Here is a 15,066-nt window from a genome sequence, read left to right on the forward strand (position 1 = left end):
GCCCTGCGGCTGCGCTGCGCACGTGCTGCTCACTGCCGCGCCGTGCCGTGCTTTTTGCCGAGGCTGCTGCAGCGCCGCGCCGAGGTGCGCCACCGTCGTCGTCGCCAACCAATTTTGCGCTCTCGGAGTCCCCGAGCAGTCTGAGGCGGTCTGAGGCCTCTGGGCGGAGAGCGGCGAACTTATCCGCGCGGTCTTTGTACCTCGCCCCGTCCCTCCGCAGCTAGGGCCTCCCCCGCCGTCCCAGGATTGCCTCTATTCAGGGCCCCACTAAGCGCGGGCAGCGCGGGCATATGTGTGAAGAGGGCGGCGCCGCGGCGGGGCGAGGGAGGCTCAGCGAGGCTGGCTGGTACCGCCACCCCGAGGCCCCGAGGAGGCCGACGACGCCCACGTGGGATTCACGCCACCCCTTCCCTTCTCCCCGCCACAAATGGGTTATTTGTCTCGACGCGCGCGAGTTGAATGAAGGCGGACAGTGCGCCAAGTCGCGCCGCGCGGTAGGCAACCCCTCCGGCACGGCGGCCGCCAGCACCAGCACCGCGCACCGCGCGCAGGCAGCGGCTCCCTTCCACTCCGTGTAATGAGTGAGGCTCTAGGAACGATCATGTGGCATTATTCCTGCTTTCGCTACTGGAGCGGTCATAATCCCCCAACACAATGCGGTGGGCTCCCGCCCCTCCCCCACCCCGCCTGCCCGGCCCGGCCCGCCGCGCCGCTGCGCCCTCAAGAGACCGCATAACGTCTTCCCCCTTCCTCCGCGCCGCGCCGTGCCGCCGAGTCACACGAGTCGGCAGGTTCGTGTTCGCATTCACCCTCCGGGCCGGCAATCTGTCACCAGGCCCCAGCATAGCCCTAGCGCCCTCGCGGCTCGGGCCCAACCCCTTCGCCGGCCCGCCGGCCCGCCGGCCCGGGGGATAGCCATAGCGCCGCGGCGGCCACGCGCGGCCGGCCGACCCGGAGAAACTCGAAGAGACTCGAAGAGACTCGAAGAGACTCGACGACTCGACCCACCCGGCGCCGCAGCCAATTTTCAAACTTTTCCCGCTCTCGAAAGTGCACTTGCTCATACTGCTGAGCGGGGTCAGCGCACAGCCAAGCGCACAGTGCACCCTCCCTCAACGGGTTGGCGGTCTCTGGACCTTCCTTTGGCATGCCTTTGTCACGGATTGTGATTTTCCACAGTATTTCCGTACAGTTGGTCAAAACGGTGAGAAAAGTGTAGAAATGGTGGTGGACTGAGTTCGGGCAGCCACTGCGTCCAATCCAAGGCGGGATGTCGACGGGCGGGTGTCGTGTCGTCAACCCCTCGTTGTTCCTTGTTACCGGGGTCCTTGGTCCCTGCTGGCTGCCGTCGGCTGGCCGCCTAGAGAAAGAATTCCTTCTGGCCTTCCGTCGGCCTTTCCCTGCATGCTCCGGGCTGCGTCGCGACGCCGGAGCAGGGCAGGCCGGGGACCGGCGGGGACCGGCGGGGACCGAGCGGGGGCCCCGCGGACAAGTGTCCCTGGCGCGCATCCAGACGCCCACCGCCGCCACCACCACCGCCACGGCCCGGCCGCCCGCTCGCGTCGAAGGCGTTGGACGTGCTCCATACACTGCAGGGCGTGGCCGGGCGCGGCCGGGCGCGGCGCCACGGGGTCAGGTCGCGGACGTGAACACGGCCGCCGGGGCCATCCGGGGCACTCCTCCTGGTTGTCCTGGACACACTGCGTGCGTGGACGCCGTGGACGCGCACGCATTCCGGTCGGGGATGTGACGCCGACGTCGCGCGCCGCATAGTGAGCGCGGAGCCCAGCCCGCCTGGGCGCGCCTGGCCGGAGCACCGTTGCGGCAGAGGATCCAGGATCCGGCCGGACAAGCTCAGAATCGACGCGTCACCATGGCAATCAGCTGGCCGGAAACTAATAGGGTATCCCGATTTCTTTTTGAAAAGGTGGTATGTGAACTGTGAACCCAACTTATTGCGTTGAGCTCCGCTGTTTGTAGACTCTGCTTCTCTTCTTCTTCGTCTCCCCCTCCAGTTCGGCCGCCGGGGCAGCCGACATTACCGGGCGGCTTCCTGTCGAGCCAATCGGGGGCGAGGTCCTCCAGCGTATCCAGCGCGGCAAGCGACGCGCCCTCACCCTCGGACGCGGCGGCGAATTTAAAACGTGTTTAGCAGTCTGCCTTGCGAGGCCTGCGACATCTTTTCGGATTTCGCTGATGGGGAAACGGCCTGCCGGCCCCGCTCCTCTGACGAGCAGCCTTTAGTGAGTTAAGCCTCCTTCATTAGCGCCCCAAAGCAGCTCGTCCGCTCGCGATTAAATTCAATTCCGCACCCTCGCGTCGCAGTAAACACTTCTAATCATTTTTTTTGTAGGGAGGGAAAGTATGATTTTTTTTGTCATTATTCCTCATTTGTATTTTGAGCACCATAATGCGGCACGAGGGCCGGCCGGTGTGAATGAAGCAGATGTTGGCACCCCTGGAGGGCCGGCCGCCTGGGCCGCCCTGGGCCGCACCCTCCCCTCCCCCTTTCACCGGCAGCGCAGCCCAGCGCAGCCCAGCGCAGCCCAGCGCAGACTACTTAACAAGTGTTTTTATGTAACCACGCGACAGTGGCGACAGCGGCGCAGACACCCAGTCCGCAGTGCTGCAACTTTTGCTTTTTGTCGCACAGTTTTGATTTTTTTTTGCCTGCGGTGCCCTGATGCAGTTGTTGTTGGCTGTTTTTTGTTGGGGCGGCAAGCGCGGCCAGGAGGGGCCTAAAAGCGAGCTGCATGAACAGCACTGGCGGTCAGGGATGTTGTGTGTTGCGACGCTAATCACATCCTTGCTCTGTGATTGTTTTGAGAAATATGTAAAGAATACGGTGTTGGGGAAACTTAGCAGTGCTCGATCCCTGGTCGGCGGCGCGGGGTGTATGAGAAATATTGCGCCTCTGCGCTGGCTGGCTTTCTTCAGCTGCTTTTCCAGCTTTTCCAGCAGCGCGGCGCTTTGGGCTTCGGCTTTCGGCTCCGCGGCGGATCGCTCCGCCCTTCGGCCCCACTGCAAAAACGGTCGGGATGCAGCTGCCTCGCCGACTCTTTCATCCCCCACGGAGGCCTCGCCCGCCTCGCCCGCCTCGCCCGCCTCGCCCTCGCGGACTCGGAGCGCCTCTCGGCAAAGGGCGTCTCGTCTCGGCGGCCATCATCAACTCATTGCGCGGCGTGTGGCGTTCGCCCGGAGAACGGAAAGAAAACAAGCCAGGCAAAAAAAGGCGGGGCGGGGCGGGGCGGGGTGGCGGGGAGAAGCCCCGCAGTGGTCACGCCACCCCTGCGGGCGGCGCGGGGCGGCGCGGGGCGGCGGGGTGGGCGTCGATGATGTGCGGGGGCCCGGCCTCGGCCCGGTCGGCCGGCGCCTAGAACGCCCTTGCGAGTTGCCCGGCAAAAATCGGGACGGGGCCGCAACTTGCGGCGAATTTTACCGCGTGCCAAGGCGTCACATCGTGCCGTGGGTGGCCGTGGGTGCGGCGGGACACGCGCCTCGTTTCGAGGGACGGTTCTGTCTCCCTCGCACGCCTACGGCACGCCGCATGAGTGCGAGGGAGACAGAGCGACGGAACCACTGCTCTGAATGGGGCGGCTGGGAGGCGGCGCGAGGCGCGAGGTTGGCGGGCCGTGCTGTCGCGTCGCCCCACGTCGTGGCCCACGAGGCTTGGCGTAAGTCGCGGTGATACGGTATCAGGTGCGTGGCGGCGTGGCGGTGCGTGCCGGGGAAGAAACTTAGCGGCAAACAAGCAGTGACGTCGGCGTCCCCCCCCCGAGTCCCCGCCCCGTCGGTGTTCGCCACCTTGAAGGTGATGTATCGCCGCGGCGCTGCGCGGGAGGGCTGCCGTGCTGCCGTGCTGCCGCTTTGGCGCTCTGCCTTGCCGCTTCCTCGACCCCCGCGTCATCGATAAAGTCGTTCCGGGGCTCCGGGGCTCCGGGCCGCGGCATCAGTGCGCCGCCTCGGCAGACGTCGCGCCCCGGGCGGAGCGCGGAGCGCTTCCTCGGCCTCCCTTCGGCCTTCTCCCTCGCACTCGCGGGGCGTGCCGGGAGGTGCGAGAGGGACAGCAACATCCAGCTGCTGCGCCGCTTCGTTATGACGACGTGTGCAAACGCGTGCCGTGTGCATGCGAGGCGAGGCGCCGCCCTACGAGGGCTGCTTACTCTGCCTGCCTCGCCGCCCCGCCTTTGAAACGCGACTCGCACCGCTCCGCCGCCCCGCCACTCAGGCGGTGTGCGTGCGCGTCTCTGTCCCCCGGGCGGTGCCTCCTAGTGCCTCCACGCCGGGCTGCAGGAGGGAGCCCCGGATCGGATCGGACGGGCCGCCGGATCCAGGTTCCAGATCGCGGGGCTGCGGGCAGATTGGCGCCGTGTGGCGTGCAGCCCTTGGTGCAGCCCTTGGTGCAGCCCTTGGTGCAGCCCGGCCCGGCGGGGGCTGGCGGGGCTGGTGGGTGGTGCTCCTGGAAAACAATTTCGCTACGCCTGAAAAATAGAGCAGCTGCCGAAACTTGAAATAAGTCACAATAGAAGACTAAGGATCGGTGGGTTGTTTTCTAACGGCGTACAGTGCGGCTTTTGCCCCGACGCCTGTCTCGCCCGCCTCAGGCGTCAGGCCACTGTGACACACTACTGACCTTTTCACTCGCGCGCGCACACACAGACTCACTCACACTCACACATCACGCACACGAACGCGGGCGCCCGCCCCACCCGGCCGTGTCCTCCTTCTCGCCTTCTCCGCGCTGCCCGGCTCGGCCCGTTTCCTTGTCCTGCGTGGTGCGCGGCAAGGCGCGGCCCCCTGGCGGCCCTATGCGACCCTGGGGACCCGGCCAAGAGAGGCGCGGCGGGGCGGGGCGCGGCGGGGCGCGGCGGCCGCGTGGGGCGTGCAGTGTCCCGTCCCCCCGAGGCGGGCCTATTACATTCTTATCTGCGCTGCATTTTCTTTACTTTCCTCCTCGGCGAGGCCGTCTGGCCCGGCAGCCCCTTCGAGGGAGATGCACCCACTCCCCTCGGCGCGGACACTGGGGCCCTGGCGGCGCAAACCGCTCTGGCGGCCCGTTTCCGGAGGGTGGCCCTGGCGGGGCTGGCGGGGCTGAGGCTGGACGACGTCCTGGGGTTCTTGGACGCCTCGCCGCGGGGAGGGCGATGCAGGGGGTGGTGTGCGCGGGGCTCGCGGCTCACGTCGGGGGCCTCAGAAAGGCGCATCGACAAACAAACAGGGAGTGCTCGGCGTGGCGCAAGAGCGGCGCGGCGTAGTGTAGCCTAGTGTAGCGCCGCCGGAACGAGACGGCGCGGGGGCAGGGGCGGGGAAGCTATAAGGATCCCGCGGTGCATTGTGGCGAGGAAGCGCCCGGAGCACGCCGCCAGCACGCCGCTGGCTTGCAAAGTGCAGTAAAGCACAGCGCGGTGGCCCCGCCCCGCCCCGCCCCGCCCCGCCGCCATGCACGCCCCCCGGAAACCCTTTGGCTTCGGCAAACTCGAGTCCTTGGGCCCCTCTGGCCCCGCCGGCCCCGCCGGCTCTCTGAGGGGCGCGGGGATGCGATGCGAGGACTGTTTGCTCGGAGAATGGTACATAAATCAAAGGGGCTGTACTGCAAACGCACCGCGGCGTGGCGCGGCGTGGCTGGCGTGGGCGGCGCGGCAGGCTGCCTTGTCCGTCGTTCCACCGCGCCGGCCGCGCTGTATGGCTGCGGTGGCCGCGGCTACAGGTGCGCCGATATCGAGTCGAGCCGCATCGCGTCAAACTATCAAACGCACCAGCATAACACGGCCATCACGTTATTGTCCGTGCCGCCGTCGTCGCGGTGCTCGCGGTGCCCTGCGCAATCGCCGCAGTGCTCGAGGCAGCCTGAGGCAGCGCGTCGTCCGCGGCGCGAGCGATATCGGATGATGGGGACTTAATTAGAGACTCATGCACTGGGCTCGTTTCGAACAACGCTTCGTCGCTCCGTCTCTCTCGCACGCCCTCCGAACGCCCCGAGAGCGAGAGAGACGGAACGCCGAAAGCGGTCTTCGGAGGCAGCCAGAGGCAGCCTGCTGTCGTCATCCTCGCGGTAATTAATAGTGGGATAATCTTCGGCTGCAGGCGGGGCGCTGGGCCTTCCAGTCAAGGGTACCGACATGTTGCCGGAGCGCCGAGTACCAACGCGCGCTCGACCGACAGCCGCCAAATGGCCGCACTGCCGCACAGACAGACAGCATTTTTACCGCCGCGCTCGCCGAACACTGAACAGTCAGCACTGAACACACAGAGAGGCACCGCGGACACCGAGGCTGTGTGTGAACGCTTTGTAAATCGGTGCGGCGTGGGGCCTTGTACGGTCGATGGCGGGGCGTGGCGGGGCGTGGCGGGGCGTGGCGGGGCGTGGCGGGGCGTGGCGGGGCGTGGCGGGGCCAGCTTAGTGCCTCGGAGCCTTGACCACCGCACTGACTCGGCACGCCGATCGGCCCCGCCCAGTCTCCGCCACGCGAAGGGTTTTAGCCCTGGTGCGCGAGATTCCTAAGGTCCCGAAATGCCACACCGAGAAAAACTTACCGATTTCCTCCAGGGATTTGCAGTCCATTGACACGAAGAGTTTACAATTATTTCCGTCAACTGTTTAGGTTAGGTTAGGTAATTTAATACTACGAACCGCTGATACAAAATAGAGACCATAACGAGTTTTGGACCAGAGACATTCAGGGTAGGAAACGACGCCCAAAGGCTCTGTGACCACTACCTGGCCAGTCACCACGGTACTTGGAGAACGCATAGGACGCACTGGGGCCCGGCCGGGCCCGGCCGCCGCGCTCCTGGCCAACCTGTGCATGGTGCGGCAGGGTGCGGCAGAGTGCGGCAGGGCCTACTTGGGCGTGTCGCGGGCGGCGCGTCGCCGTGCCCCTGGCCGAGGCCCTCGAGGCCCTCCCCGAGGAGGTAAGGCGCCGCGACGCTGCGCGACGCTCTCTCCGGCCGGCCGGCCTCCCCCTCCCGGCCCCTCCCGGCGCGGCGGGCCCAGGCAGGCCAGGCAGCCAGGCAGGCAGGGCGGAGGCGGAGGGAGGGGCTCAGTCGCGCGGCCGGCACAGCAGACTCCACACCTCGCCGCACGCTCACGCCGCTCGCGCCGCTCCGAGGCACCGCGACCCGCGAGTCGAAGCGCGAAACCGTGGCACTTCCCCCGCGAGGGACGGACAGTCCCGGACAGTGCCGCAAGCCCCGCACAGCCCCGCACGGCCTGGCGCGCCGCTCGGTGTCGGTCTCGTTTTCGTTTCTCATCAAGCCAGTGACTGTTTGGTTGTGATTTTTTTTGGATACCGCCTTAGCTCTGGATACCGTGACGAGTGCAGGTAAGTTGCTTGCTGCGGCGAAGTGACCTTTTAATTATGATGAAAATGTTGGGGGCTGAACATTGAAAGTCATCTATCGACCACATGTGTGGAATCATTACTTTAATGGCAAAATTCCATTTTTTTTTTCAAAATTTGTCATACTGCACTATGTCGTCCCGCCCCTCCCGTACTCCAGTAGGCATAACGCCCTGGGCGGGGTGCCTGGGCAGAGTGACTGACTCGAAAGTCAAAGCCGAAGTTGTTGGTGGCGGCTCCCCGCCGCGGACCGCCGGTACCGTACCGCAGCGGTGGGTGTCCAGGACCAGGCCTATCGATTTGGCGGCGGGCTCATCTTGCATCTGGCAGTGCGTGGAGTGAAGAACGGCCTCAGACCTTCAGGAGCGACGTGGACGCAAAACAAACGCACGCGGCGATAGGTCACGGCGATTGGACGATAGTCGGTCGGCCTGCCTAGGCCTGCCTGCCTCCCCCACAGAGCGCTCCTGGACCACACTCGGCCCTGGAATGGCACGTCGCAGCCGGACTAACAGCCGGTACCGGCATCTACATACCATCTGCATACCGCGTACAGTATATCAATTAGCTCGCACCAGCAAAATGGTTCTTATTCCGAGTGTGTGAGTGTACGAAAAAAACGCATGAATGGCAAATGAGCTTTGTAATGAGGAGAGATTGAACTAGCAGTTGAGCACAGCGGCAGCTCGACATATATCGAGGCGAAGCAAAAAGGGAGCAGATTTTACGAGCTTTGCCTCCTTTTTTTACGACATAATGACCACCCCAAACACGGCTTGCATTGCCTGCGAGCGCAGTGGCGCGCGTGGTGCAAGCAGCGCTAATGGAAAATGATCAGCTCGGCAGTGTTTTGCAAACTAATTTTTGCGCGACGTCGTTTGCGAGGAATGGAAATCGATAGTAAAACCTGTCACAATTACTATTATTGCCTGCAGCCTGCAGGTCGAGTGAGAGGGTGCGGCTGCGGCTCCATAAAGCCACGCCGAAAGTATGGAATGGAAGAAAAGAAAATAGGGTGGAACAGCCGTCAGCTCCTATCGGGGATCGAACCCGCGTCGAAAAGATAAAACAAAACTACCACTGGATGCCGTGGCGCGCGCAATGCAGTGACATTTCCTGCGCCGCTCTACTTGACTTCCTGCCGCGCTTATTTTGGTATCGACGTGGCGGTGCCGTGTGCCGTCGTCGTGCCGGAGTGGAGTGCTCAGTGCCATCGACAGGCGGCGCCTCGCCACGTCGCGTCACGTCGCGTCACGTCGCGTCACGTCGCGTCACGTCGCGTCCGCGTCATTTCTCGCCCCGTCTTTTCCGGTACAACGAGGGCGTCGGCGTCGTCGGCGTCGTCGCGGCGCTCGGAGTTATGGCAGGAAGGCGCGAGGCCCGCAAGGCCGCCACCGCGATGCGCGCCGCGCCGCGCCGCACCGCACAGCAATGACGCCGTCCTCGTTACGAACCGCCTTCGACGGGGTCTGCGTCGCGACTCGACACTGCTAAATGCAGCGATCAAGAATTACATGCGCATCGGCTGAACTGCGAGATGGCCAGCTCGAAATACAGCAGAGAAGCACAGAAAAATGGTCCGTTCCAAGAGGCTGCCTGGAAGTTGATCTGGAAGCACGACAGCTTCTCCGGGCTGGGGTTTTCTTCTCCAGCAGCGGGGCCGCGAGGGCGCGTCGGCCGGACGGGGCGTGTGGCTGCGAAGGGCAGTATATCACGTGGCGGGGCGGGGCGGGGCGCGGGGCGGCCGAGTTTGGCCGCCGTCATGTCGAGCGCCACTGCCGAGTCCGCCGCCCGCCCTCGTGTACACTGTTGTTGCGGAGGGCGGGCGTCGTCGACATGGCCGACTCCTTGGCCGACCCCTCCAGGCCGACTCGACTCCAGCCTCGGCCCGCTGATCCCCTATTTGCACGCAGTTGCATGCCAGTGGCGATGGACTTGCTGGGCCTGGGGGTGGCTGGCGCTGCTTCGGCGCTACTGCGGCTCGGCGACGGGCCCCGCGGGGGGCTGCATGTTTACAAACGACTGGAGGGGCGCATTGGCGCTGGCGCGCTGGAGGCCGGGCCGCCTCAAACCTCCCCAGCCGCCCTCCCTTCCGCGAAACGATGCGCCGTTCGCCAGGCCGCCAGGCCGCCAGGCCCGCAAGCGTTTTGCTGGTACGACTGGGGAATGACCGCGGGGCGTGGCGTGGTGGTGCAGGCGGGGCGGCGCGGGGCGGCGCGCTGGCTTCTTATTCCAGCGGCAGCCTACGGCAGCCCGGCTGCCGAGTCAGAGTGGCAGGGGAAAGTGGTGTGTGGTGGCGCTGCGGTTGAATGGGCTGCCCGTACCGGGCGCACCGGGCGTACCGGGCGTACCGGGCCAAAAGGCCGAAAGCACCCACGCCGCCGACTCGCCGGCTCCACACCCGCCGCCGGCGACCGCGATGGATGTTCCCGCGGGCACGCTGCCTCGCCTTCCCTGGGCCGGGCCGGCCAGGTTAGTGGCTTTGATCGCCTCGGTTTGATGAGCACCGTTTACGCAATCCTAGCGCCCCGCGCCTCTGGAGCCGGCGGCAAGGCCTCGCCCATACCACACTACATTACCAGTGTCACCGGTGGTGTCCTCCAGCCACGTAGGGACATTCCTGGAGCCCTTAACTGATAGGCTAGGCGACACGGGGGACGTAACCGGTAAACAGGCTGAGGATGGAGACGAGCGCCAGTCTCCGAAACCACCTTCGATCGCGACACGAGCCACTCGCGGTGGAAGTGTCGCCACTTTCTGGATGAGAAATTCATGCCACCGTGGAGCGCGGTGCGACGCGACGCGATGGCCGCATTGCGCGCCGCCATTTTTCATATCTGAGATTGAATCGGTCCCAGGCCGCGCCATGGGCCGCGCCGCCGCGCTCCGTGATGTGTCCCACGTGAGGAGCACGGCCGTGGCGGCGCGGCAGCCGAAGCAGTGATGCCATTTAGCGGCCACCGTCGAGCGTGCCTCGCTGGAAGCCTCGCTGGAAGCCTCGCCGGCGTCTGGATGCCGAGGCAGCCAGCCTGCTCCAGGTTTCCCTCCGGCCGCCGCGTCCCTCAAGTCCTTATGCGTCTGTCTGCAAGAATATGTGCCTCAGACTGGAGTGCCAATTTTCGCCGGGGCCGCTTCGCCGCTTCGCCGCTTGGCATGGTGCCGCCTGCTGCCGCCTGTCCTTGCCGGCTTGGGCTGGCTTGGGCCTGGGCCGCCTGCCTGGAGTTCCAGCACGGCTCTGCTTGGCCTGGAGCGCCGCGTTGGAGGCCCGCCCGGTCACGAGGAGCCGATTGGATGGCCGCTACACCGCTACCGAGGCGACGCCCTTCCCGGCCTTCCCGGCCAAGGAACCGAGGCGCGGCTTGTCGTGTTCCAGTCGGCGCGTCGTCGGGACGGACCACGGACATCGCACCGCGCATCGCACGCCTCTAGGCGAGAAGACGCGAGATTGAAGCGAGGCGCGCGGCCAAGCAGGCCTCACGCCAAACCGCCGAGCCTCTGTCATTTCCCCACCAAAGAGAGGAGCGTTGCAGCACATAAATTGGTGAAGGCATGCAGGCCGCGCGGGGCGGGGCGGCGCGGGGCGGGGCGGCGCGGTGTGGTGGCGCGCAGCCAGCTCAGCTCCAGCCTGCTTGCTGCTATGTAGACTGTGAAGATAAAGCTGGAGGTGCGAGGGCGGGGCTTTCGACAACGCCACACGGCGCTCACACACACACACACACACACGCCTAGTGGAGTGTGAGACTGTAGCCATGCAAATTTTATTTTCGTTTTTCGCCAGCAGCGCTAGGCGCGCTAGGCGTGCTAGGCGTGCTAGGCGGGAAAACGGTGCCGTGCTTTCTCTCTAAAAGACACAACAGTGGTAATGGGGGGTTCGTTTGGCCGGGCGGGGCGGGCAGTGCGGTGTGAGTAGGACCTCCGCGGATGCAGTGTCCCGGACTCGTTGCCCCCATTGGCCGCTGCCGGGCCTTGTTTGTGCGTCCCGGCCGTGTTCGTCATCATCGCTGTCGAGCGGCAGCAGCAGGCTTGCAGCAGGCCGGGGCCATGTGCCCATGAATTTACATGCAGGAGGGCGGGGCGGCGGCTCAATCCCAAGTTAATGAATGTTGACCTAGTGCATGGGCGGCGCGCGGTTGGTTAGAGTCGCTGTGACGTTGGCGAAAGTCTTGCGGGCGGGGGCAGCCTTACAGTGTCGAGGGCTCGGACGGAGGGGCGCGGCTTTCTTCTTCTTGTAGCGTATCGGCCGGGAGTGGACCACTGGGCAGGTCCTGGTTCTACGCAATGGTGAGAGAAAAAATGAAAATAGGCGAGGAACCGAAATGAGAAGGACAAAAAATTGGCGATTGTTGATGCAAGACAAGGAGGTCATTAGCGCCTTTGCTTTCTCACGGCGCGGGCGGTGCGGTGCAGTGCAGTGCAGTGCGGTGCCGTCATCGCCTTGTCGTAGGTCGGCGCGGTGGCGGCAGTGGCGGCCACACTGGCGGCGCAACCCGGCCATCCGCCATCCGCCATTCGCGTGGCGAGGGACTTATTTTTATTCCCTCATTACGTGGCTCGTTCAATGGCACACTCAAAAAAGGGAGGAGATGGCTTGTTGTGGCGTCACGTTCTTGTGAGGCACATCGGCCTGCACTAAAAGTGCTGGAAAAAATTGTTGGGTGGGGATTTGAACCCTCGGCACCAGAGTGTAAGTTTAACGCCCACGTCCAGCTCCATGACTCTGAAGTCATAGAAAATCACTAAACAGCAGGAAGAAAAATTGAGCTGAAGCTAGGAGTTGAACCTAGGATCTCTGTGCTGAGTTTTAACGCCTCGACCCACGCGACCACGCCGGCACTGGCACTGCGTGTCATGTCATGAGCCCCAACCCCTGGGACTTTCGAAATTCCTGCGTTGTTGTGAAGCGAAATTGTCCCTGCGGTTCGTCTGGCGCACGTGTTCTGTTTCGCACCCTGTTCACTGTATTCACCTCGCACCGTGTCACCGTGTCACAATGCATGCCGTGTGTTCTGCACTCCGCACTCACTTGCATGTGTTTTCTCTGCACCCTTTGGCACCACTGCACTGTCGCACACACACGTCGCACACGTTGCACGACACGTCGCATGTCACCTCCACTCCACGCACACTGCGGCACTCCGGCACGACTTGCATGTTCTCGCACACACGTGTGCAGCGCACCGAACGCACCGAGCGTTCCGATCGCACTGATGCACTGGACACAGAGAGCCGACGACGAAATGCAGCTTCGTATCATTTTCTTCAACTTGGAATAGCTTCACTGATTCCGTCGCTGTCTCTGTCGCACTCGTGGGGCGTCCCGTGGGGTCGGAGAGCGACAGAGCGACTGAGTGTGCTGGCGGGCGGGGTGCGCGGCCGGCCAGCACTTGAGGGCCTTCCTGTCCTTCTAGGGCAGCGGTTCCCAACCTTTTTCGGTTCGCGACCCCAAATTTGTAACAAAAAATTTCCGCGACCCCCAGGAAGAAATTTCGCGACCCCACGCGACCCCTCCTTTAGCATGCCTTTGATACAAAGTGCGATAATCCACCTTATTTTGGGAGCAGTATTGCCGCAAAGTTGATCAAAACGGCCACAAATGTCTTTTAAAAATCGTGTTTTGGGCTGACTTTAAGCAGCCACTGCGTTTGATCCGAGGCGGTATTTCGTCCTCCCTCAACGGGCATTTGGTCTTTGGACCTTCCTTTAGCATGCCTTTGTTACGGAGTGTGATTATCTGCCTTAGTTTGGGAGCAGTATTGTCTCAAAGTTGATGAAAACAGTAAAAAATGCCTTTGAATGCCATTTTGATCCACTTTGAGACAATACTGCTCCCAAACTAAGGCAGATAATCACACTCCGTAACAAAGGCATGCTAAAGGAAGGTCCAAAGAACAAATGCCCGTTGAGGGAGAACGAAATACCGCCTCGGATCAGACGCAGTTGCTGCTTAAAGTCGGCCTAAAACACGAGTTTTCAAAGGCATTTTCGACCGTTTTGAACAATTCTGCCAGCCGGGAAACAGCCGCGACCCCAGGCGACCCCAACCACCTCGCCGCGACCCCTCAAAATTTTTTCGCGACCCCACGGTTGGGAACCGCTGTTCTAGGGGTTGGCGAGCATGGTGGCGTGGCGCGGGAAGCGCGTGCGGGACTGGCGGTCCGTCACGCGTCTCTCTCTATTCCCCGCTATTTACGACCACGACGGCGTGGTGTCTGGAAATTGGAGTCCGCGCTGCCCGCCGCCCGGCCCGCACGGCCCGCACGCCAAGCAGCGCGCGAGGCAGCCGGGAGAAAGGGCGAGCAGGACGCCAAAAGCCTGCCGCCGGCGCCCTTGGCTATGCTGCGCTATGCTGCCTCCACAGGGCTGGCTGGCTGGCTGGCTGGCCCTGCAGGGCATGCCGCCGCGGTATCGTCTGCATCTCACACACTGGCCGGGCCGTGCTCGCTGCACTGGCACTGCGGGGTGCGGGGCGGCGGGGCGGCGGGGCGGTGGGGGTTGTGAAAGGCCCGGGCTGTCCCTGCGATCGCGCAAACCGCACGACCATATACATTATGGCCAGGTGATGGTTTCGCTCGAGCTCCGCGCCCCGCGCCCACACACGGCTCAAACACTTTCCACGCCGGGCCGCGGGGCCGCCGCGAGCCGCGAGCGTTGCCAACTTGGCCTGGACGCTGGTCGCCGGGAGCGGTTCGAAGGCTGTGACTTTGTTCTTCGACGCGAAGGTGCAGAATGCATCGGGGTCCCTGCAAAGCGGCGGCTTGATTTTTCTCTGCCTTTTTGCGCCGGGCCCTCGCCGGGCGCAGTTGGCCGCCCTGGAGGGACTTCTGGAGACGCGCCTCCAGGCTCCAGTCAGCCAGTGCACTGGAAGCTTGGTATTATTTGCTGTTGGGAAAGGCCGGCGGCGGCAGGGCGGCGGGTTGAAGCGCGCCGAACAAGAAGGGGTACCAACTACCAACCAAGCGGCGGCTAGCGAACGGGCTCGCCGTCGTGACCTTTGGGGCCGCCGGGCCGCCGGGGTCAGGACGGAAGCCGAGCCAACACCCCGGGCAGGCCGCGGGGCAGGCCGCGGGGCAGGCCGCAGCCAGCACGCCGCACACGCACCGGTGCGGTCCCGAGCGTGGCGTTGCGTGGCGTTGCGTGTCGCCGCCTGCTTCATGATGGTGATGATGATGACGTCGATGAAGACTCTATCGGAGGCAATAATAACTTTCTCCCCCGCGGACCGCGACCGCGCCGGCCCCCTCCTTGTGCGGTGTCATGAGGGGGAAGAAGAAGAAGAAGTGGAGGGTCCAATTAAAGTGCACCCCGATGCAGCGCGCGTCGCCGCGTCGCGTTTCGCAAGAGACGCCCACCGCCGCCACGGCCCTCTAGTGCGACAACTTGACTGTGTCGCCGAGCTTCCGACTGCCGGCCGTTTGGCCGTTTGTTGTCGTTGACTTGATGCAACGTGTGCGATTGGCCGGCCGCCTGGCTGGGTAGGCCGTCCCGTCGAGCACGGCTCCACCGGGACTGCCTACCCTCCAGGCGCCTCGCCCCTAGCAGCTCGAAGCGGAGTAACGGAGGACGGGCTGCATCCACGCCTTGTGCGCGTTTAGAGGTTGATCCGTTGCCCTCGCAGAGAGCCCCTGGAATCACAAAAGTTGTTCTGTCGGTTTGAATCCTTCTATGGGATTTGATTTTTCCTTGGCAGCCGTGTTGTTGTGGTGGAAAAGCATTTATGTTGATTTAT

At 63.9% G+C, this 15,066-nt stretch overlaps 1 protein-coding gene across 1 annotated transcript in view; it reads left to right on the top strand.

Moving 5' to 3' along the window:
• The first annotated feature begins 7,066 nt into the window (after positions 1-7,066).
• Positions 7,067-15,066, top strand: part of LOC117649243 — a 53,243-nt gene continuing 45,243 nt past the window's right edge. Inside the window, exon 1 of the mRNA XM_034391815.1 lies at positions 7,067-7,322. The gene's annotated coding sequence lies outside the window, so the exon portion shown is untranslated. The remainder of the gene's footprint in view (positions 7,323-15,066) is intronic.

This window comes from Thrips palmi, unplaced genomic scaffold (assembly GCF_012932325.1).
Source record: "Thrips palmi isolate BJ-2018 unplaced genomic scaffold, TpBJ-2018v1 HiC_scaffold_4, whole genome shotgun sequence".
Lineage (NCBI taxonomy): Eukaryota > Metazoa > Arthropoda > Insecta > Thysanoptera > Thripidae > Thrips > Thrips palmi.